Genomic DNA, 24,367 nt, shown 5'->3' with positions numbered 1-24,367 from the left:
TTTCATTCGGTTACAGGACATGTCCTCAGTTTGCCATTTCCTTATTAATTCCAAATCGATCTCATTATTCCTTCGATGGATAGCAAGAAGCACATGATCGGTTTGAGGCCTCTTAGTTGGCAGAGGGATCTCTCTCTCTAATAAATTCGTCGCTGATACCTGCCCGTCCTCAGGATTTCTTGATAGGCTATCCGCCGCTTGATTGGTCACCCCAGGCACGTGACAAATCTCGAAGTCAAAGTCGGCAAGGATCAAGGCCCATCGCATGAGTTTGGACTTCGATCCAGATACTTGGTTCAACCACTGAAGTGAAGAGTTATCCGTAAATAGCCTGAACTTCCTTCCCTCTAGGTAACCTCTAAACTTCCCGACAGCCCACACCACTGCTAATGCTTCCTTCTCGGCTGTACAATAGTTTCTTTCGGAAGCAGAAAGTTTCCTACTGGCATACTCAATTATATCCTTGCTTCCTCCTTCTTTCTCATGAAACAGTACAGCCCCAAGACCGACGTCACTCGCATCCGTCTGTAAGCAGACTTCCCGGTTTGTATCCAGATAGGCTAGATTTGGAGCATCACAAATAGCTCTTTTTATCTCCTGGAAGGCTGTTTCTTCCCTCTGAGTCCATTTAAATAGTATGTTCTTGTTGAGGAGGTCAGTTAACGGAGCAGCTTTCGTCTCAAAGTGCGGTACAAAACTACTGTACCACCCGCAGAGGCCTAAAAATTGACGTACTTGGCGTTTCGTTCGAGGTCTTTCTTGTTCTTGAATGGCCCTATTCTTCTCAATTTGTCTCTCTGATCCCCTGTCCGTCACTACATGACCTAAGTACTCAACCGAGTTTGATGCGAATTGACACTTCTTGACTTGACAAGTAAGTCCGTGGATCTTCAGTCTTTCTAATATTCTAGCTAGGTGTTCCAAATGGTCCGAAAATGTCTTGCTATATACGAGGATGTCATCCAAATAGACCTGACAGAATTCCCCTGTGTATCCTGATAAGACTTCGTCCATCAGACACATAAAGGTGGCCGGACATTCTTAAGACCAAATGGCATGACTCTGAATTGATAAAGTCCTCTTGGGGTAGAAAAAGCAGTCATCGGTCGAGATTCTTCTTCGACTTCGACTTGCCAGTAGCCAGAGTTCAAATCGAGGGTACTGAAGACTTTTGCCCCACTAACTTGCTTTATCAGGTGGCGTAGATCCGGCATGGGGTAAGCATCTGATATAGTCTTGTTATTAACTTGACGTAAATCTACACACAGTCGGTAATCCCCACTTTTTTCTTAGGTAATACTATCGGAGAAGCCCATCTTGATACCGAAGGCTCAATTAAACCTTGGTTCTCCATTTCCTTGACCTTCCTTATTACAAATTTTCGCTTATCTGGGTTCAGTGGGTAGGGCCTTTGTTTGACTGGTGTATTATCCTTGCATGTTATTTTATGTTTTACCGTTGTAGTAAACCCGATTTTATCAGTGATGACCTCCGGGAACTTATTCAGTAATTTCTCAAGATATTCCTTCTCCTCCACCTTCAACGGTCCTGTTTTCAGTTCCGCCCATACCTTGGGTTCTACTGTTTGTGACTCGAGAGCTTTATTTTCAACCCATGCCAGTCTACATCTTTTCCTATTACCAAGGAATATTTCATTAGCTGTGTAATCTATCACTACCCCATATTTAGTTAAGAAGTCATGTCCTAAGATTATGTCAGGTATCAAATCCTTGATAACCTTTACTGGTATGTCTATGACTTCAGGGGAGCATTTGGCTCGAAGGAAAGTACAACCATCAATCTGATAATGTGTGTGACGAACTGCCCCTCTGACTGTTTCCACCTTATCAGGACGCATAGGTTCTAAAAATTTAGCCACATTCATGCTCACAAACGAGTGTGAAGCTTGAGTGTCAAGGATAGCGATTACCGGCTTATCATCAATCGTCAAATTAATAGCCGGGTGGGGTGAACTAGGCTCATCACTACAAATTTGACCAATATATTTACCTTCCAGCCAGGTGTCATGTATCTGGGGCTGCTTCATTCCGGAACCCTCCTTCCCCCAGCTCGGACGGTTTTCCGGACATTGTCCCTTAAAATGTCCGATCTGCCCGCAACGGTAACATTTCTTGGGTGTCTCCGCTGTTGAGATTTTCGTTCTCGAGGAATGGTAACTGGTTTCCTCGTCCAGTTTTGCTACGATGTGACGGAGCTCTTCAAAAGTTCTTGGTTGTGCCACTTTAACAAGTGATCGTACCTTATCATGTAGCAGCTCGATTATATAAGGAACGCTCGTGTCAATATTTTCTTTTTCATGGACTCGTTTAAACAGTTGGAGTTTTTGAATTATGAAAGCTCCTGCTCTCATCCCACTGGGTTGTGTTTCAGTAAGGAACTTCTTTTGGACCGACGCTTGAACAAACTCTGAGTCAAATCTCTGGACGAATTCCTTCTTAAATTCCTCCCAGTCGAGGCTGAGCCCTTTTATATTCTGCCACCAAGTCCCTGCTGATGCTTTTAGTTGTTGACTGACAAGCTGTAAGTATATCTCCGTAGGTATATTCGTCCTACCCAGTAGAGATTCTGATGTCTTTAAGAATACTTTAGGACACTCTTCCAATCTCCCATGAAATTCTGGTAGGCTATCTCTGATTACCCTGGGATCGACCGGTATCCTAAGGGAAAGGTCCTTACCTCTGTTAGGTTGACCATTGCCTACGGAAATGTTTTCTTCCAGGGTTGAAATTTTTCTCTTAACCTCAGATTCAAACTTCGTAAGTTTCTGGCCTACTTCGGTTTTAAACTGGTTGGATTCCCGCTCGATTTCGCCAATCTTTTCTTCGACTTTGTTTTCCAAGGTATGCATTTCATTTACTACTTTGTTTACATCTAATTCTACGTTGTTGATTTTAACATTAATTTTTGTAATATCTTCTTTCAGATCTCTTACCAAGGAATCGATTCGGCCTTTTATCTCTTGAGCCTGAGTCTCGATTTTCCCTTCGAGTTTTTCAGATTGTGTCCCGATCAAAGTAGTTAGTTGTGTAAGCATCCGGTCGTTGGCTTCCTTCTCCGAAATGACTTCAAAATCGAAGCTACCTGGGTCTTCTTCATTTTCTATCAGATCCTGGCGTAGTCTCTCTTGTAGTTCCGACTTGCTCCCAGCCGTCGGTAACCCTCGGGATATCAGCGCCTTTCGTAAAATCACGATGGTCATTTGATCAATCTTCATCATTAAACTTCGAAAGTCCTGTCACGGTCGCCAATTTGTCGTTCTCTATATACGATTTTCTATTTTACGCAATAAAAATATCACACGAGAACACTTTTACGTATTCTAAAAAAACAACTTTATTATCGCTACGAACTTATCCTGTCAGAAGAAGAAAACATTCAGTGCCTCTCTCAGAATACAAAACGAACAATCGCTCTCTAAAACAATCTACATAGAGAATTTATACATGTTTTACATCAGAGATCTAATGGTGCTGTTCCCTGATGCCATATTGGAAGTCTGTGTGTCCGTACGTCCGCACGTTATACGTCCATGGACACGAAACATAAATATAATAACATAAAACTTTCGGCTCATCATAAAACTTCAAAATACGAGTATTGAAGGTTTTATCATAATTAGGATACCTGTCCTACGACATATTGTAGTGGAGGATAGTGTTATATGTGGTGTGCGAGTTGCAGGGATGTTGGGGACAGCACAAACACCCAGCCCTCGAGTCACTGGAATTAACCAATGAAGGTTAAAATCCCCAACCCAGCCGGGAATCGAACCCGGGACCCTCTGAACCGAAGACCAGTACACTGATCATTCAGCCAACGAGTTCCTTGACCAGTGTGGTCCATGGATCAAAAGATCTGTCTTCTGCCTGCAATTCAAAGAGATTACCCATACCTCCTTCATTATGGAAATGCACCTTATGGTATTCCAAAAACTATCATGTGATAAGTACATTATATTATAAATGTAACTCTTCAGAGTTGGAATGAAGCACAACTGAATCCAAACTAAGCATGTCAGTTTTTCATTTAACATTAACCTTCAATTATTAAATAAACACTCCAATCAAAGATGGTGTGAAATGGTTGTTGTTCTTTTACAATTGACACAGATAAGTCTTACGGCAACGGCGGGATAGGAAAGGTCTAGAAGTGGGGAGAAAACAGCCATGGCTGGTTTGAAAATGGGAAACCACAGAAAACCATCTCTAGGGCTGCTGACAGTGGAGTTCAAATCCACTATCTCCCGAATGCAAGCTCACAGCTGCGCGCCCCTATCCGCACGGCCAACTCGCTCGGTGGTGTGAAATGTCACAGCAGTATTAATTAAATGCACACCACAGAATATCACAAAGGTATGGTATGTCATAGTCTAAGAAAGACTTTGAGAGAGAGAGAGAGAGAGAGAGAGAGAGGGGGAAGGGGGCATGACAACTGAGTGAAAGTATGCCAGACTTAATTAATGAAGTCATGTCTCCATGTTTCAGATACCATATAAATATGGGGGTCTTGAGATTAGGACAACAATAGCAATAGTCATGTATAACTCTAGCATGCTAATTCCTTATTCACCATGCGAGTTGTCCATGCAGTTAGGGGCACGCAGCTGTGAGCCTACACCCGAGAGATAGTGAGTTTGAACCTCACTGTTGGCAGCCCTGAAGAAGGTTTTCTATTTCACACCAGGCAAATATTGGGGCTGTACCTTAATTTAAGCCACAGCCGCTTCCTTCCCACTCCTAGGCCTTTCCTATCCCATCGTCACCATAAGACCTATCTGTGTCAGTGCAACGTAAAGCAAATTGTAAAAATAAAAATAAAAAAAGAAAGAAAGAAAGAAAGAAAAAAGAAAGAAAAGAAATCATAAATACTTGTTCACTCATCAAGATGTCAAAAATGTCTAAATATGTATCATCATCATCATCATCATCATCATCATCATCATCATCATCATACGTTAAAAGCAATTCCTGGCATATATATAGAACACTTACCTTAACAGACAATATACACAGCAGTTGTGTGAGCATGTTCTTGGATGTTGACTTCACGAGAAGTGAGCAACTGGCAATAAAACATTCCTGGCAGCATACTTCATTGATTCCAGAAGTAGTCAGAAAAGCTATGTAAAGAATATATTTCTATCAGATACACATCAATCTATGAAGAGCAACTGTTCAAGACACATGTAATTTTAATGATGGAATTATTAGAATTTTGTTATGCATATAAACATAATGTAAAAAAAAAAATTAATATATCAACACACTTGAGATTAGCCATCTAATAGTACCTACTCAGTCTGGCGATGTTTGAGCATAGATTTTCTGGTATATCAAATAATTCCTTTATGGTGCAAAAATTCAGCAGTCTGACACAGAATGAATTGGAATTGAGGATTTCCATTTTTCATATTACAAAGACACTGGCAATGCACTACTACTTCCAGTCTTATATTGTCTTACTTGTACAGTTTGTCAGCTGACTAATAATGCACCACTAGTGGCTTATTTTGAGATCAAACCGCATTGCACTTCAGCTTCAGTATGCCCTTATACAGACGACTGCTTGGAATATATGCAAACAATTGTGACTTTTTACAAGTGTAAGGCATATATATGTCTTTCTTTCATACGATCCAGAGTGAAACTTGTACTGTATATCAGTATTGAAATTTGATTGGTACACCATGACTGTTTTCCAAGTACAGTTCAGTTATGAAAGAATTGTAAAACAGAATTGAGGCAATGGATTAACAGCTGGAAAGACATACAGTATGTGCATATTAGTGTGACATGTCATACACAATAAAGGTCCCTGGTTAAACAGTAATCAACGAAATGTATTTGGAACAGGATACCACTGAAAGTGAGAATTCTGTGCTGTGCAGCATATGTTGGATAACTGTCCAATAGAGATAAGAAACCAGCTCCCTGTACCTGCTGAAAACTCGCCAGGCAGAGCGATACTCATTTCTCCAAACCTGTTCAAACCCCTACCCGCACAGATTCAACTTGCCTGTCTCCGTGTTCGTTCTGTGCTTATATACTTGCCTTATGTCAAATGGTTTGTGCTGGCATTGTAGTCGTGTGCTCATCAAGTGGGTAAAACGAGTCATGAACAGCGTGAAGAGGAAAGCAAGTACAAGGGTTGACCAGTGTACTTATGAACTCATTGCACACGTAAATGTGTTCCAACTGACAATCTTTGTTTATAACTGAGATTTGGAAGTAACTCCAAAGAATGAGCCCTTGAATATTATTACTCATGTAGATACAGTATTTAAGTTCTCTTTTTAAAAATACACTGACTGACAGAGCAAATGCAACACCAAGAAGGAGTGGTTCGAAAGGGATGAAAGTTGGGGAAAAAACAGAGACGGCACGGACGAATAATTGATGTTTATTTCAAACCGATATGCAGGTTACACAATGCACACGGCATCGACTCAGTAGGATGTAGGACCACCGCGAGCGGCGATGCACGCAGAAACACGTCAAGGTACAGAGTCAATAAGAGTGCGGATGGTGTCCTGAGGGATGGTTCTCCATTCTCTGTCAACCATTTGCCACAGTTGGTCGTCCGTACGAGGCTGGGGCAGAGTTTGCAAACGGCGTCCAATGAGATTCCACACGTGTTCGATTGGTAAGAGATCCAGAAGAGTACGCTGGCCACGGAAGCATCTGTACACCTCGTAGAGCCTGTTGGGAGATGCGAGCAGTGTGTGGGCGGGCATTATCCTGCTGAAACAGAGCATTGGGCAGCCACTGAAGGTACGGGAGTGCCACCGGCCGCAGCACATGCTGCACGTAGCGGTGGGCATTTAACGTGCCTTGAATACGCACTAGAGGTGACGTGGAATCATACGCAATAGCGCCCCAAACCATGATGCCGCGTTGTCTAGCGGTAGGGCGCTCCACAGTTACTGCCGGATTTGACCTTTCTCCACGCCGACGCCACACTCGTCTGCGGTGACTATCACTGACAGAACAGAAGCGTGAGTCATTGGAGAACACGACGTTCCGCCATTCCCTCATCCAAGTCGCTCTAGCCCGGCACCATGCCAGGCGTGCACGTCTATGCTGTGGAGTCAATGGTAGTCTTCTGAGCGGACGCCGGGAGTGCAGGCCTCCTTCAACCAATCGACAGGAAATTGTTCTGGTCGATATTGGAACAGCCAGGGTGTCTTGCACATGCTGAAGAATGGCGGTTGACGTGGCGTGCGGGGCTGCCACAGCTTGGCGGCGGATGCGCTGATCCTCGTGTGCTGATGTCACTCGGGCTGCGCCTGGACCCCTCGCACGTGCCACATGTCCCTGCGCCAACCATCTTCGCCACAGGCGCTGCACCGTGGACACATCCCTATGGGTATCGGCTGCGATTTGACGAAGCGACCAACCTGCCCTTCTCAGCCCGATCACCATACCCCTCGTAAAGTCGTCTGTCTGCTGGAAATGCCTCCGTTGACGGCGGCCTGGCATTCTTAGCTATACACGTGTCCTGTGGCACACGACAACACGTTCTACAATGACTGTCGGCTGAGAAATCACGGTACGAAGTGGGCCATTCGCCAACGCCGTGTCCCATTTATCGTTCGCTACGTGCGCAGCACAGCGGCGCATTTCACATCATGAGCATACCTCAGTGACGTCAGTCTACCCTGCAATTGGCATAAAGTTCTGACCACTCCTTCTTGGTGTTGCATTTGCTCTGTCAGTCAGTGTATATTTTCCTTGTCACTGAAAAATATGTGGATATTTGAAGCATATACTACGCAGATAAGACGCCCTTAGCACCCCTAGGTGAAAATAAAATACAAGCTCAATGTTATATTGTGCTGGATTTACTGAATGCTTTGGAAATTTCCCTTCACTGTGTTGGTCTTGCATTGTCAAATCACCCAGCCCTCTGAGAATTTTAAACGCATGCCCGTGAAGCAGACGTTTTGTTTTGCAAAAATATTTTCTGTGTAGGTTTGCTTTTTTCTATTTGTTATTTTGTAATGCACTTAAAGTTTCCAAAGCATTCAACAACTGACTAGGCATACATAATTATTTCATAATGAAAAGGATAGACTGCTAAATGAAGAAATAGTGAATTATTAGCTATATAGATGACTAGCAAATGTACCCGTGCTTCGCTACGGTATTCTGCATTGTATACGAATATTGAAGTAAATACTGTACATGCAGTAAATAAGATTGTTTTAAAATAGCATGTCTCTTAGCGTTATCCGAGAAACAATATGCAGAGGTCCCCATACGTTGTTTCCAGTGTAAAGTGCTTGTTACGGATTTGTGATGATAACGACAGGCTCACTTCCCTACTGCGATTCACAATCGAGTTGGGAAGTTTACATTATAATTGCAGGCCCCATTGCCTACTGCGCGGTCACAATCTATTTGGGGAGTTTCCGTTACAATTGCAGGCCCCCTTTCCTACCTCCAGACATATTACAAATTGAAGAGTTTTTATTATAATGGCAGGAAACTTCCCTACAACCAGGCAAAATTGAGTTGTGCAGTTATCATTATAATGATAGGCCCCTTTTCCAACTGCCAGCCAGCTTCCTGCCAGTCACACCAAGTTGATGAGTTTCCATCAAAATAGCAGGCCAGTATGCCTAATGCCAGTCACATTTTAGATGGGTACATCTGTTTATAACTGCGGGAACGCTTGCCTACAGCCAAAGACTGTATGCTGCATGCTCCCTTGCCTTCTGAAAGTCAAATCGAGAAGTGAATTATTCATTCCAATGGTAGGCCTGCCTCATTAATGCCAGTTACACAGGAATTGGAGAAGGACTCCATTCCTACTGCCAGTCATAGTCGGTGTGCGGAGTACTGATTACAATAGCAGACACACCCTTTCTCGATCGCTACAAAATCGACATCAGTGAATATATATAGTTCGACATACGAAAGTATGTGCTTGTTTACAATATTGCAGACCTTCATTTACAGATTAACTGCTTCTAAACGGTACATCATATCGAGAAAAGATTGTACCATAAGACGCCGGATTTAGCGGCCTAAATTGCTGGTCATATGATATCTCATCTATTCATGGGTCAGATTGAGTTAGAAACTTGGGTAAAATTTGTGTAAGATTATCTCACATTGCATTGCTTTTCGGATAATTAAGTGACAGCTACATACATAGCATTTGGCTCACATATGGCTACGGGGTGGACCAATTTTCGTGTAGAGTATGATGATTCTATCTTTCCTCTAAGTGATGGAAGGTATGAATTATGTATGTGAAAAGTACTACTTTACTTAAGATCGAGAAATAGAGAAAAGTCAAACGTAAAATGGATATAAATACGACAAAAAGTCGTACGACCAAGGTTGTAGATCACTCCAAATTGAACGGGGATTGTGCCATCCGTTATGTGATGATACTTCCCCAAGGTCTGCACCATCATTAAAATTGCCTCCATATTTCGATATTCTTCGGGATAGAAAGGGAAAAATTTAAAGCTCTTGGAAGTTTTCCGCCCGTTACAGGCTAAGTCGTAAAATTTTGCCAAATTTCAGTTTTCTTTCTCGACTGGCAGATTATGCCGCAATCTGGGTTTTCAGTGAGAAGTGTAAAAAGTAGAACTTTCAAGATACTAAACCAAAAAATATGCAGATGATCATTATTACCCCTTAAGCGTGTAGCTGTACGAAAATTTCGACAAAATAGTCTATGTACAGGCACACAGTAGTTACGATTTTATTTACATAGATAAATAAGGAACCTGCTCCACGTACAACACCTTTTGGGCTATATCCGATGGACTTAACCGGAAAAACGGACCGTTTATGATATCTCCCTTATTAATCCTCCTGTCGAAAAAATGCACATGAAAAAAAGTTTTAGAGATGGAATTCCATCATGTTTGGTCGATTTCCAGTCAGGTTGGTCTTGTACTGTATATATTCTGGAAGAGTAAAATCACCATTTCGGTTCCCTATAAACCGCCAGTCCATTCCGGGAACATGAAATGTTATTGACGATTAACACCTACCGTTGGACAGGTGGATGTTAATATAAAGTTTGACTCAAATATCTTCAGTAGTTTTCAAGTTGTAAAACATACGCTTTACACGCACCCGCTCTTGAGTTAAGTCCGGTGGGACTTGTACCGGAAAACGGTCCGTTAATGATATCTCCCTTATTAATCCTCGTATTGAAATGATGCACATGAGGAAAAAGGCCTAGAAATGAATTTCCATTACGGCAGCTAAATTTACATTAAGTTTGGTTGCAAAATGACGGTTTCGGTTTCGTATAATCCCCCAGTCAATTCAGGGATTCAGAAACAATACTTGCCCTAAAACCTACCAAAGGACAGATGGATTCTAAATATCAAGTTTGGTGGAAATATATCCAGTAGTTTCCAAGTTTTAGACAAACAGACAAACAAACAAACATACAGACACAAAAAGAGAATATATGCAGATGGTCATTATTACACCTGAAACGGATAACTGTACGGAAATTTCGCCAAAATTGTCAATGTACAGACATACTCTAGAAGTGTAGACCTTTATTTCGATAGTTACTGCTTTGCAACTGTACGACGTATCTACAAACGGACTTCACCATCAGACGCCCCTTTCAGTGCTCTACATGGTTGGTCCTATGACATCTTCTCCTATCTCCTTTATTTATGGGTTAGATTGAGTTAGAGTCATTGAATGGGGTGAAATCTTGTACAGTTTTTGAATGCTACTTTATATTTTTGATTCTCATGTGACAGCTAGAATCATAAAATTTGGCTATAACATTGCCAATGGTCATGTCAATGTGCGTGCCGAATGTCATGATTCTACCTTTCCTATAAGTGTGCCAAATGATAACATATACGTGTAAAAGTACAAAATCAACTTGTGTTTAATGTATTAGGGATAGAAATACGACGAAAAGTCACAGGACAAAAGTTGTAGATCTCTCCAAAATGAAACGCAATTTGCTTTGTGACTTTTGATACGACTTACTGATTAGCCACCAATTACCCCGAAACGAAGGTCTGCACCGCCGTTAAAATTGCATCCATATTTCGGAATTTTCCTGGGCCAGAAGTTATACATTTGCATAGCTTAGAATATTTCCTCAAAGGAAAGAGTGTACAGCATTCGGGATTAGCACTCGCATACATACGTGGTAATTAAGGAAGAAAGTAATACAGTTTAGTAAGTTGAAATTAATAGAAAATAGATTATAACAGAGGACATCCGGATGACGACAAATATATAAATACCAAGTGAATGTATTGGAAAATCAAATGCTCCTCAATAAATTATGCCGGAGTGAGTTATGGATATAAGAAAGCGGTAATCGGAGAGAAATTTAGGCGCAGGGATTCTTAGGTAATCAGATAAGAAGATGAATATTTGTGTTATTACTTATGCTATTCGAGGACGGTTATAACCTCCAATGATATTCCGCCAATATCCCGCAGAATGGCCGATTGACGACTCTCTTGCTTTCTACCCAAGGAACAACCACGAATTTAAAGGAATGATGAGGAAAATGACAATACGTTACTTCCCTGCTGGCAAGCAGTCAGAGACGTTGCCATGGTAACCCATATATTCGTTATCGCTCTGTCGGTCCCTCAATGCCGAGCATGGTATCGGCAGAAAATAGTAAATTTCTCCGTCATTTGAAGAGTAAGGTAAATTATGAACACAACGAAAGTTGTTTGTGATGAAGAGACCTTTCACATACGGTCCACAGAGTTTGCAGAAAATCAATAGTATAAGAGAAAATGGAGGAAGACCGTTGTGGTTTTCCTATAGACCCCCGTCTTTTCAAAGATTTTAAAATGATATGCATATCGAAACCTTCCCCGGGGTGAGTATACTCTAAATATGAAGTTTGGTTGAGATCTATCCAGCCCTTTCGACGTGATGGTGGAACAAACAAACATTTTTATTCTTTTTATTTTGCTAGTTGCTTTACGTCGCACCGACACAGATAGGTCTTATGGCGACGATGGGACAGGGAAGGGATAGGAGTTGGAAGGAATCGGCCGTGGCCTTAATTAAGGTACAGCCCCAGCATTTGCCTGGTGTGAAAATGGGAAACCACGGAAAACCATTTTCAGAGCTGCCGACAGTGGGGTTCGAACCTACTATCTATGGATTCGAAACTGTTTATTTTTTATTTTTTATTATTTCTATATCTCACCCCCACCCTTTGCTCCCCACCTAAAAGGGGGCTCTACCGGGCGAGTTGGCCGTGCGCGTAGAGGCGTAGAGGCGCGGCTGTGAGCTTGCATCCTGGAGATAGTAGGTTCGAATCCCACTATCGGCAGCACTGAAGATGGTTTTCCGTGGTTTCCCATTTTCACACCAGGCAAATGCTGGGGCTGTACATTAATTAGGCCACGGCCGCTTCCTTCCAACTCCTAGGCCTTTCCTATCCCATCGTCGCCATAAGACCTATCTGTGTCGGTGCGACGTAAAGCCCCTAGCAAAAAAAAAAGGGGGGCTGGACTTTAAAAAATTCTAGAGTATTACTTTTCAACTCAGCGACCCCGAAAACTATGAATTCGACACTATTCTCGATTATTATTGTAACTACCCCCCCTGACCCTCTCCCTTAAGGGCGCTATGGATGGCTTAACCCCCACAGTGCTCGTCTCCCGATAGTAAGTGATACGTGTACCAAGTTTGGTTGAAATTGCTCCGGTGGTTTAGTTGGAGATGTGTCATTTACACACACACTTCCATTTCTATATATAGTAAGATTTTTACACTCGTTCTTCACCCCCTTTCCATCCCCGCCCAAAGGAGTCCTATGAGTGCCTTACACAACAGTATATTTTTTTCCCAGATATTAAGTCTTATTTGTACCTATTTTGGTTGACAGCTATGCCCAAACGTACATGCATAATCTCACTGCTCTAGAATCCTGGAGCTGACGTTGCCATGGTTACGGCAGTTCATTTCTTTATCCGATTCCTAGAGCAGGGGTAGTGTGGTGCCAATATCTCCGTAACGGTTGGTTTTAGGGCCTTAAAACATGGTTTTCGGGCCCGTAGGGCTTACCGAGTTTTGTTCTTTGCGTCAAGAGGATTAAATTGAGCTTTGTCTCGTCCTTATACGACAAATTCGATATTTTGCCTATAATAGTATAAGAGAAAATGGAGGAAAACCGTTTTTCCTATAAAACCCCCGTCTTTTCAAAGATTTTAAAATGATATGCATATCGAAACCTTCCCCGGGGTCAGTATACTCTAAATATGAAGTTTGGTTGAGATCTATCCAGCAGTTTCGACGTGATGGTGGAACAGACAAACAGACAGACAAACAGACAAACAGAAACAATTTTATTTATATAGATGCTTGTTGTTTAAAGGTGCCTAACATCTAAGGTCATCAGCCCATTTGCTATATAAACAACACATGAATGTACTTGAGCTGCTAAATGAGGTAATAATTTTAAATGATTGCATACACTATTAAAATTATCCTTCTCATTTCTGATGATTTTTCAATCACCTGGGATCGACACATATGGATTGTGCTCATGTCATGAACCGAACGTGGAGATATGTATTCACTACTGTGTGTTTCTGTGGAGGTTGATACTGTAATGTGCTGTATGAAAGTGTGCATTAAGACAAATGCAACCACACAGCCCTGGGCTAGAGGAATCAACCAAATGAGACTAAAATCCTCGATCTGGTTGGGAATCAAACCAAAGTCATCTTAAGCGAAGGTCACTATGCTGATAATTCGGTCAAGGAGGCAGGCTCATAATTAAGTAACTAAACTAAAAGTATAATGAACAAATAAAAGAAAACTTCTCAAATGATTGAAACATTAGTCAGTGAGTTACTTTACGGAGGACTGATAATAAAAGTCACTTTAATTAGTAAGGTGGAAAGAATACACGCAATAGGTAGTCATACAAGAACTTTCAGACATGCTTTAAAAAAGTTTAATTTCCTAACAAGTCATTTACTGTCGCCTATTAATTATTTTTTTTTTTTTTTTTAGTTTTTAAGGGGTGACAAATTTAGTGAAATGTGATAAAATCATGATATTAAAGGAAAGGCTACTGTGAAAAAATACTTGAAAACAGAAAGCAAATTTTAACTCAGGTGTGCTCCCATACTTCCTTTCACTCTACCAATCATTCAATCATTCACCCACACACTCACAGACACGTGAAGCAGTTCCATTAAATTATATTTTTCTTTATATACATTTGAATGTTGGAAGAGGCAAGTTCTTGACATCCTCTAACTGCAAGTTCCATAGCTTTGCAGAAGGCGGATGAAGGTTAACTCCTTTGCCTCTCTGAACTGAGCAAAAATTAAGCCATAGCCATTGGAAGGGATCAATTTCTTAGAGGCAGAGAGGGATTTCTGGAGAAAAATAAGGTCAATTTGTTTGGATATTGTCTTAGTGGAAGGTAACCTTACTGGATAGGAGGAGGAGTAACGATTAATTAACCTTTCGATGCAGCGTTGTACTTTCTGCAGCTTATTCATGTTCTCTGCTGTTGAGGGATGCCAAGCAGGTAGACCATACTGCCAGAGTTTTGCTGGACTGCTACATATCCTACCTACATTGTAGAAGCTTACAGCAAATACACTTTCTATTCTCTTCAGTATTACAGAAGGCTGATCAGGATGTATGAATGACTAGCAAACGTACCCGTGCTTCGCCATGGCATTCTACCTTGTATACGGATTTCTACGTAAGTTACTCTACACACAGTGAATAAAATTATATTAAATTGCATGCCTCTTAGCACTATCTGAGAAACAAAATGGGGAGAACGCCCATATATTGTTTCTGATGAAAGTCGCACGTTGGGGAAGTTTTGATGATAACGGCAGGCCACATTTCCTACTGCCATTCACAATCGAGTTTCGGAGTTTCTACTTTAATGGCAGGCTCACTTGCCAACTGCCATTCATAACAGCAATGGAGAGTTTTCATTATGATGACAGGTCCCTTTTCCTAATAAGTCACAAACGAGTTGGAGAGATTTGATTATAATTGAGAAATGCAGCGCAATCTAACATATAAAGAAGAGAGATAGGACCAAAGTTGAAGATCTCTCCAAATTGAGCATTGATTGTGTAATGTGCTTTGTGAAATGACACCATTTAGAAAGCAGTTAACCTGAAACAAAGGTCTACACCGTCATTGAAACTGCCTCCATATTTCAATATTTTCCAGGGCTTAAAAGTTATGCATTTGAACAGCCTAGAATTTTCCCTCAAAGGAAAGAGTGTCCAGTGACAAAGCAAAATTATGTACATAACAAAAGTTGTTTAATACGAAGGGACGTTTCACATACAGTCCATGGATTTTACACAAAATTAGTAGTATCCCTTAATGATGGACATGCAGTCAATATGACCACAATGGAAAAATAAACACATGCCACACCTCGCTTATCCTCCTCCCAGTATATTTGCTTACAGTACCTTTCTATTTTAAGAAGACCTTTCCACTGTATTTCTCTTGACTCTCATACGTAACCATGCAGCCGCGATAACAAGCTGATGAGTTTTGTAACGGCCTGGGTGACTGCATGTCCATGGTTTGAAACAGTCATCAGTTGACAGTGCTGTGTGCAGCAATGATTCAGCATGGAGGTACTTTGGCAAGTGTCCGAACATGTGATGTAAATTACGAAGAAACAATTACTGAGTGGTTTGAAGAAGACATGAGTGATGTGGATGATGGTGATAACGAAACAGAGAGTGATCACAATACCGATACTGAGACAAACAGAGAGGTAGAAGAAGATGAAAGGTCTGCGCTACTGCCTAATGATTCACATTCTAAGTGTTTTTATGGTAGAAATAGACACAAATGGTCATCTTTGGAACCTCGACAGACTGTGCGTACCCCTCGTCACAATATCGAGATTAACCTTTCCGGTTTGTGACCTTCAGCTCAAGTTGGAAACAGTGCGGATCCTGTTAGGACATGGACACTAATATTTAGGGAAGAAATGGTGAACTTATTAGTGCGATGGACAAAAGTGAAACTCAGTCCAATGAAAAGTAATTACCAAAAGTCTACCAGACCAAAATTGCAAAATGTTGACACGATTGAAATGAAAGCTTTTCTAAGCCTCCTTATTTATTCGGCGCTTTTCAAATGTAACAAAGAGGACATAATTTCAGTCTTTGCAGGTGACGTTATGGGTCGAGAAATATTTCGTGTTGTGATGTCAGATACGAGGTTTTCCATTCTTCTGTGTAGCCTGCGTTTGACAACCCTGAAGACGGAATGCAGCAGAGAGAGAGACAGATCCTACTGCACCCATATCTGAGCTTCTGAATATGTTGGTGTAAGTTCAGAATATATGCTGAACAAGCCTGTGAAATATGGAGTGAAACTGATGTGCCTAACTGATGCGAGACACGGTTATCTGCAGAATGCATATATTTATGCAGGGAAGGACAGTGATGGAATAGGTTTTTCAAAGGAAGATAGGAAATTTTCAAAGCCAACTCAGGCAGTTCTTCGTTTATCGGAACCAATAGGAATATAACAACTGACAATTGGTTCACCTCAATACAGCTTGTTCAGGAGCTCAGGAAAAGGGGACTCACTTATATTGGGACAGTAAGGAAGAACAAGAAGGAAATTCCAACTAACTTCTTGCCTTCCAAGCAGAGAAAGGTCAGTTCCTCTGTGTATAGGTTCAAGAAAGTCTCTTCTCTCACAGGTTCTAAAAAGAAACAAGGCTGTTTTGTTAGTATCCTCTATGCACCACGGGAAAGGAATTGATGCGGATATGGGGAAGGAAGAGATGATTTAGTTTTATAATTCTATGAAGTCTGGAGCAGATACTTTGGATCAGATGTTAGCCAACTACTGCACAAGTAGAAGAACTAGAAGGTGACCGATGGCAGTCTTCTTCAATATCATCAATATCACGGCTGTGAATACGAATATCTTGCATCAATCCTATCGTGAGAGCACCCAAATGACCAGGCAACATTTTCTGAAAGAACTTGCTGCTCAACTCACTAGGCCACACATGATAAGAAGATTATCAAACCCCAGGATCCCAAGAGATATACGAGGCGCTATCTCTAGAATTATGAGCATCCCTGAGGAGCATATCATCATTGCCGAGAAGAAGCTTGAAAAATGGGTAACTAGTTATCTGTGCTCACCAGCAAAGAAGAGGAAAACATATAACAAGTTTCTTACAAAACTGTATAAAATTACTGATATCCTCCTAGTCAATACTAACATGAGATTCATTGAGCTTTGTCTGTGCATTTTTAGAATTTCAAAAGAATGTTTTTTCTGTATCAGTCATGTCTACAGTAACAAGGAAATACACTTTTCACTTTTCCGTAATTTCCGTCTGTATGTATGTATGTATGTATGTATGTATGTATGTATGTATGTATGTATGTATGTACACACATCACAAGAAAACGGCTGAAGAGAATTTAATAAAAATCAGTATGTAAAGACGGGGGATGAGCCCCTAAAATCTAGGCAATAAATTATTTTATTCACACTGAGTGAAATGGTAGTTTAAGGGAAGACCTGAAATTTAATTCTCAGATATTTATATTATTAGTGATCCTATCGATAAAATACTACATAACTACAGTTATATAGAATTAAATTTCTGATCATTTATGTCTTATAGGAACCTCCGCGGCTCAGGCGGCAGCGCGCCGGCCTCTCACCGCTGAGTTCCGTGGTTCAGATCCCGGTCACTCCATGTGAGATTTGTGCTGGACAAAGCGGAGGCGGGGCAGGTTTTTCTCCGGGTACTCCGGTTTTCCCTGTCATATTTCATTCCAGCAACACTCTCCAATTCCTATCCTCGCTGCTAGATGGGGGCTTCATTCATTCCATTCCTGACCCGGTCGAATGATTGGAAACAGGCTCTGGATTTTCATTATGTCTTATACCACTATGATTACAAAGATATTCATGAATTTGTATTTTTGTTGCTAAGTCCATATCAACGCCGAGCTACGAGAAAATGGGTAAACAGAAGTTAATGAAAATCAGTACATACAGTTGGGGAATAAGAAACAACAGTCTAATCTCTAAACAATTTTATTCACCCTGGATGAAATTGCAGTTTAGGGGAAGGCACCTAAAATTTAATTTTTAAATACCTATGTTATTGGTCCTATCGAAAAGTACTACTGTACATAACAAAAGTTATAGAGAATACAATTTTCGATCATCTTTTTATTCAGTTTTACCGTACCGACTATGATAAGAATGTTATTTCAGAGTCAGAAGAAAACTAAATGTGAAGGCCTACAATATCGAAAGCGCATAACATTTATCAACAATAACATTACATTGACCACTGTTTGTTGTGATGATCTTTGTCTCTTATGCTGCCACTCAACTCCTTAAGATGGGATTACTGCTGCGTACCGAGTATAACAGCCTGACTGAATATCAGCAGGAAATAGCTGGGGAGTTAGAAAACTTTCTTCTTTAGCATGCCATTCCTCTGGTTCATACATTTCCTGATACTGCTGGTACATAACACACTGGTTCATCATAGTATTTCAGCTATTTGATCTCTACTCTGACGTTTTGAATGAGCAGAGGCTCACTTAGTAGTAATAGTATGACCTGGTCTAGAATTACAATTTAGGCCAATTCCAAATTATAGCACCACAATTCACTAAGTATCTCAAAACTCAACCCTAAAAAGAGCCGTTTCTTAAGGAAAGCTTCTACCTCTTCACTTTTATTAAATTCTACAATCGTTTTATTCCAAATTAGCAGTGAAGAGGGGGTATCTCCTCTGGCTTGGAGGAAAAATTTGCCTCCAAGTCAGATAGCTTTTTCCGCCACCAGTGTAGTGAACTAAGATTTTCTGACTCATCGGATACTCCTAGGAAACAGATTAGTAAAAGGGCATAGTTTTTGCCCTGGGACTCTCCCCCACCCCCACTGAAAAAAGATGAAGAGTGTTCACAGACCACGGCTGTCTGCGAATTGGTCATTCCAGCTCTGGAACTTTGAACTGTTAGATCGGCAGCATAGTACTGTTCGTTAAAATTGAGAAAATGTGTGGTTTTTCATTTGATTCATATGAAAGCATTGCTTTTAATCGCGCCATTTCTACTGATGTCATTATAATGACCTGTGTTCATTTCAGTTGGGAAAACTACTAAGACAGTCTTTCTGAGGATGTAAAAAGGCAGGTGGAGAGTGAGTGTCTGCCATTAAAGTGAAAACTCCCCAACCTGATTGTGTCTGATGGTATGATGTCTTCATATGAGAAAAGACATTTGGTGACTTCCCCGTCGCGTTTCTACGGTAACGTTAAGAGCTATGCTATTTAGTACAATCTTGCTCACAACTGTGTACACTACCTAACCTAGAATTCCGTATACAATGTAGAATTCCATAATGAAGCACGGGTACATCAGCTAGTAGTCCTTATTACAAGTGCTACAGAAGTGAAAAACCAGTGTGCTTGGAGTGTACAAGAAAGATCTGCTTTGAATGTGATGAGTGAGAGTAACATTGAGGGCCCAAGTTCAGTGCTTGCAATTTCCATCCCAACAAGAGATTAGTCCCATGTGTGGTTAATTTTCAGTGAAGTGGTTATCAAAACATCTTTAGGTGTAATACCCAAGTTAGGGTCCTTTTTTTGGCTATACGTCGCACTGACACAGATAGGTCTTATGGAGATTATGGGATAGGAAAGGCCTAGAAGTTGGAAGGAAGCAACCGTGCCTTAATTAAGGTACAGCCCCAGCATTTGCCTGGTATGAAAATGGGAAACCATGCAAAACCATCTTCAGGGCTGCCGACAGTGGGATTTGAACCCACTATCTCCCGAATGCAAGCTCACCCACGTGCCCCTGACCGCACGGCCAACTCGTCCAGTCCATTTTTTTTGTTTGATAGTGTAAAGGATATGTGTGTTTAAATGGAACAGTGCATTCTGAGTAATGTAAATTGCTGTGACTGTAATCTGAAGGTAGATAGATAAATAGATCATTTATTTATCCTAGCAAAGTTAGGGCCAGCTGCAACAAATGGAAAATGTTCTTGTGGTTTTGGGTTGAATAAAGTGTAGTTAATCAAATGAAAACAGCTGGAAATTTCTCTCATTAACCGTCAATTCTGTAGTCACATCAATTTTGATGTGGTCTCTGTGACCTCACGTCCATGTTAATGTCACAGAAAATGTACGCCCATAGTTAAGGGGTATAAGAGAAAATGGAAGAAAACTGTTGTGGTTTTCCTACAACCCCTCCAGTCTATTCAGTGATTGTTAAATCATTTTCATTTTTCATCTAAACCTTCCCCTGGATGAGTATATTTTAAATGTGAAGTTTGGTCGAGATCGATCCAGCTGTTTCGCAGTGATGATGGAACAGATGGAAAAACAGACATGAAACCTAAAAGATAAATATCCGAAAAATTGACAAAACAAATTAAATTACAGACAGCAGACTCTCTACAACTTTATTTACTGTATATACATAAGCATGGGCACGTTTATAAGTGCAGACATTCATTTTGAGATTTACTGCTCTTAAACAGTGCACCATATCAACATATGGATTCTGCCATGAGGCGCCTTTTTTAGTGTTCTACATAGTTGGTTCTATGACATTTTCTCCTATCTCCTATATTTATGGGTTAGATTGAGTTAGAAACATTGAATAAGGTAACATTCGGGTACAGTTTTCACACATTACCTTATTTTTCAGATACTTATGCGGCAGCTGGAATCATAACATTTGGCTAATATATATGACCACTGGTTGTGTTCAATGTGCGTATCAAATTCGATGATTCTATCTTTCCTATAAGTGTGTCAAAACATAAGTTATACATGTAAAAAGTACAAAATTAATTTAAAATTGAGAAACGCAGCTCTATCTAATATACAGTATAAGGGATGGAGGAGATATGACAAAATGTCATAGGACAAAATTATAGATCTTTCTAAATTGAACAGTTATTGTTCTATCTGTTTTGTGATACGACTTACTGTTCAGCCACAAATTACCCCAAAACGAAGGTCTGCGCAGTCACTTAATTGCCTCCAAATTTCGATATTTTTTGGGGCCAAAAAGTTAAACATTTGAACAGCCTGGAATTTTTCCTCAAAGGAAAGAGTGTCCAGGTTTCAAGATTAGCACTCGCATACATACGGAGTAATTAAGGAAGAAAGTAATACAGTTAAGAAAGTTGATTAATAGAAAGTAGGATTATAACTGAGGACAGCTAGATAGGACAAATATGTAAATACAAAGTGGATGTACTAAATTGCAATGATATGAGTTATGGATATAAGAAGGCGGTAACAGAGGAGAAATTTAGGCGCAGGGATTCTTAGGTAAACAAATAAGAAGATGACTTATGCTGTTATTACTTAAGCCTAAAGAGACACGGCAGAGGCAAAGAAATTAAAGTGGAAAACAGTAGTAGAAGGCAGTGCTCAAGGCGATTCTCAAGGACCTGACAAAGAATGGTCTGCAGCATGTGTTCAAGGACTGACAGAGATGCTATAAAAAGTGCATTGAAGTAGGAGGGGACTACTTTGAAAAAGATCAAGTAAACATTGAAGTGGAGTAATAAACATCTGTGGAAAAAAATCAGTCTCAGTCTTTGTTGATAAGCTTTCATACTTTTGCCATTCATTAATCACATATAATTTACAAAGTTTGTTCCACCTACTCAATACTGTACAATAATTGAGGAGCTAGATGCAATAACAGCGTAAGTCTACTTACGCTGTTATTGCATGAATACTGTTTTCAGATTTCCTGGTCTCTTCACTACAACCCAGTCCAGGTCTTAGTTCGCTAGGATGCCGCTAGAGGTCAGGAGCTCACTAAAACTGGTACCATGCGCTACGCTGTTATTGCATGATGCATGCTTCACGAGTGGCACGTTCAGTTGCCGCCAGTTCTCTGGCTGGAGAAGATGTCACCGAGTGGAAGAGAAGGTTTTGTGGCGTCACATTTAATAAAAGACTGGGTATCAGCACTTTGACCTATGTTTCTAAGAATGCCCTCTGCTAAAAGCAACAATTTCATGATACAGAAGTTTGTGTGACTTTATTACCAAAATGGTGTTGTATCAGAGTCATAGGCCTACACTCCTATGTGCCATTTATCTTCTTAAAGAGGAATGATAGCTTTCTCACTTTTAATGATTTGAGGCTACATGATGTAAGAAAGTGTAGTGTAAAAGCAGACAAAAGGGTTGATGTTATTTCACTGATGAAATACTTAAAAACTGAATACTGAGGGGTATGTGAAAGTCATATCTGTGTGTAATGATTCCCTAGAGTCTGCTAATGCAGCATGTGAAGATGAATCATCCTGATTTTGATCAATGATGCATTTGAGTATTTCAAACAAGTAAGACTCACAATGTCTAAATACCAATTATATACTTTGTGATCTGTTTTTTATTCCTTTTCTTTTCTTTTAGGTTTAGAGAATCATTTTGTAAATGAATATAGGAATAAAAGTTGTTCAGAAAGGAATGTTACTAATTTTATAACATTTCAACTATTTGTTGGGGGTGGGGGGGGGGGCAATTACCGTAGCCTAATACCATAGTTGGAGAGAGTGCTGTAACAAAATCCTCTCGACCCTTCACGCAAAAGAACGAAAAAGGTGAATATTAAATAAAGAATAAACTTAATGGTTTTACATTTCTTAGTTAATTTTTTTTTTTAGGAATCTGTTCTTAATTTTGGTAAGTTTAGACATTTTGGAGAACTGAGGTGGGATAAACTGCCACTTCTGTTCCTCTATAGTGGTCGATCATGCTTTCCTAACTCCCTGATCAATACCGGTGTATGGCAAAATATAATATTCCTGCTCTTCATGCAATAACAGCGTATAAAATGAAACTTTAAATAACTCTGTCTTTCTTATTAGCTAACAGATCAATAAAATTCTTTGGGAAATACATTTCCTGGCTCTTTTAAATGTCCCTAAATGAAATTCATGTTGATTCTTAATATTACTTTTAACTCAGAACATTTATAAACTTCAAGCTTCTGTTTGTCAAAATAACGTAAGTCTACTTACGCTGTTATTGCATCCAACTCCTCAATTGCAATGTCTATAAATACATTTCAATATGACATAGGGTCAAAACTAGTACCTTGATAACATATTGTAATGTACGTTGGTGGATCAAAAGGTTAGTTGCACTAACACACAGCAGCAGCGCGCTGTGTGTCGCAAACGTGGGCACAGCGGAGAAAGGGACAGACACTGCCCACATGTCTGTTAGGCAGGTCGCTGTGGTGTCTCGTCTAGTATTGTGTGAGTAGCGGCCAAATGCAATGGCGCGTCAACTGGACGTTCACTTCAAATATGATGTGTGTGCAACAATCCGATTCCTATGGGCCAAAAGGAAGAATTGCACGGAAATTCATCGTGAAATTACTGCTGTGTATGGGGAGCGGGCCATTTCCCGGCAAGGTATCGTAAAGTGGTGTCAGCAATTCGAAGCCGGACGCACGGATATCACGGACAACCATCATAAAGGCAGGCCCGCAACGTCCAGGACCTGTGCAAAGGTCAACAGTGTGAATGCGATCATTAGACAGAACCGGTGCATTAAAGTGAGAGAAATCACGATGCAGCTGAACATGTTGTATGGCAGTGTGTTCGCCATTGCTCACGAGGATCTTGGATATCGTAGGCTGTGTCAAAGATGGGTCCCACATCTTCTCACCAATGAGCACAAGGGACGTTTCCAATCCTGCCTGGCACTTTTGCAACGCTATGCCGCAGACAGCAACGGGTTTCTGCAGCGAATCGTCACAGGCAACGAAACGAAGGTCCACCACTTCACCCCTGAAACAAAGCGAACATCAATGGAATGGGTGCACCCCTCATCACCACAACGAAAGAAGACCAAGGTTCAACCTTCAGCTGGTAAGGTTATAGCAACAGTGTTCTTTGACATGGAGGGTTTGCTGCACGTGGAATTCATGCCAAAATGAACGACGATCAAGGCGGCGTCGTATTGTCAAACGTTGTACCGGTTGCATAAAGTGATTAAAGAGAAGCGCCGGGGGAAATTGAGCGCTGGTGTGATTTTGTTGCACGATAACGCAACACCTCACAAGACCCGCCGTACGAGAGAACTGCTGCAGCATTTCAAGTGGGAGGTCTGGCAACGTCCACCCTACAGTCCCGACCTAGCGCCATGTGACTTTCATCTGTTCAGTAAGCTCAAAACGGAGCTCGGTGGTCGACATTTCCAGATCGATGAGGAGGTGAAGGCCGCTGTCTCCGAGTGGTTGCAGAACGCTGGAGGAAATTTCTATGCATCCGGCATCGACAAGTTGGTTGTGTGTTCGCAGAAATGTTTGGAGT

General features: G+C 40.8%; 1 long non-coding RNA gene across 2 annotated transcripts in view; it reads right to left on the bottom strand.

Moving 5' to 3' along the window:
- Nucleotides 1–24,367, bottom strand: part of LOC136875586 (uncharacterized) — a 56,517-nt gene that overhangs the window by 17,339 nt on the left and 14,811 nt on the right. For both annotated transcript variants that reach the window (XR_010860480.2, XR_010860481.2), the window contains exon 3: nucleotides 5,013–5,140. This is a non-coding gene — a long non-coding RNA (uncharacterized lncRNA). The remainder of the gene's footprint in view (nucleotides 1–5,012; nucleotides 5,141–24,367) is intronic.

The sequence above is a fragment of the Anabrus simplex genome, chromosome 6 (assembly GCF_040414725.1).
Source record: "Anabrus simplex isolate iqAnaSimp1 chromosome 6, ASM4041472v1, whole genome shotgun sequence".
NCBI classification, from domain to species: Eukaryota; Metazoa; Arthropoda; class Insecta; order Orthoptera; family Tettigoniidae; genus Anabrus; species Anabrus simplex.
This window is presented reverse-complemented; position numbering and strand designations above follow the sequence as displayed.